The sequence below is a fragment of the Alligator sinensis genome, unplaced genomic scaffold, assembly GCF_000455745.1.
Source record: "Alligator sinensis unplaced genomic scaffold, ASM45574v1 scaffold107_3, whole genome shotgun sequence".
NCBI classification, from domain to species: Eukaryota; Metazoa; Chordata; order Crocodylia; family Alligatoridae; genus Alligator; species Alligator sinensis.
The window spans coordinates 98,970-99,991 of record NW_005842578.1 but is presented as its reverse complement, the minus strand read 5'-3'; positions in this window follow the sequence as shown (position 1 = coordinate 99,991).

Genomic DNA, 1,022 nt, shown 5'->3' with positions numbered 1-1,022 from the left:
CCGATGCCGATGCCCATGGTGAGGTGGTAGAGCAGGGTGTCGCGGAGGCCCCTCTTCAGGTGCACGGGCACCTCGCTGTCCTGGGGGCACACAGCCAGGGTCCAGGCCTGCCCCGCACCCTCGCGCCCCCGGCCCCGGCCCGGCCCGGCCCCCGGCCCCGGCCCCTCACCTGGAAGAGCTTCTGGTACTCGGGCACGCGGTTCTTGAGGCGGTGCCGGGCCGAGGTGGCGAAGGGGCGGAGGCAGACCTGGGGGGCACGGCCCGTGAGACGCGCGCGCACACTCCTGCCTGCCACGCTGTGCATGTGCATGCGTGCCCCCCGTGCACACCACACACACACTGTGCACACCCATGTACATGCACGAGCATGCCACACTGCACACGCACATACAGGCACGTGCATGGCATGGTGTGAGCACGCGTACATACGCCTACCGTGCACACGCATGCGTGCCGCACTGTGCACCCGTGTACATGGCACGCTGTGCACACACGTACACACACCTCCCACACTGTGCACACCCATGTACATGCACACGCCACACTGCATGCACACATGCATAATGTGCCTACACACACACTCTTCCACTGTGTTCACCCCACGCGTGTGTTGGCTCATGTACACCCCACCCCCGTGTATACACGCCATGATGCACTGGCTCTCACACATGCCCACACGTGTGCCAATGCATGCATATGGTCTGGCCCCATTGAAACACCCCGCCCCCGCTCTGTTTGGGATGCACATGTGTGCGCACATGCGCGTATAAGCCGTGACCCACATGCAAACACGCACGTGTATACACACGCACGCACACACGGTCATGCACTCGTGTGTGCACTGCCGATCACGGGGAAACGGATCCTGCCCCCCCAACCTCTATGCCCCAGCACACTAGGGCAGGTGAGAGCTGGGGGAAACTGAGGCACGGGGCCCGAGGGGGGCCTGGCTGGGGTCCCGCTGTGGGGGGGATGGGGAAGTCCCTGCCACTGCGCTGTGGGGGGCCCTGGGGCCCATCCTC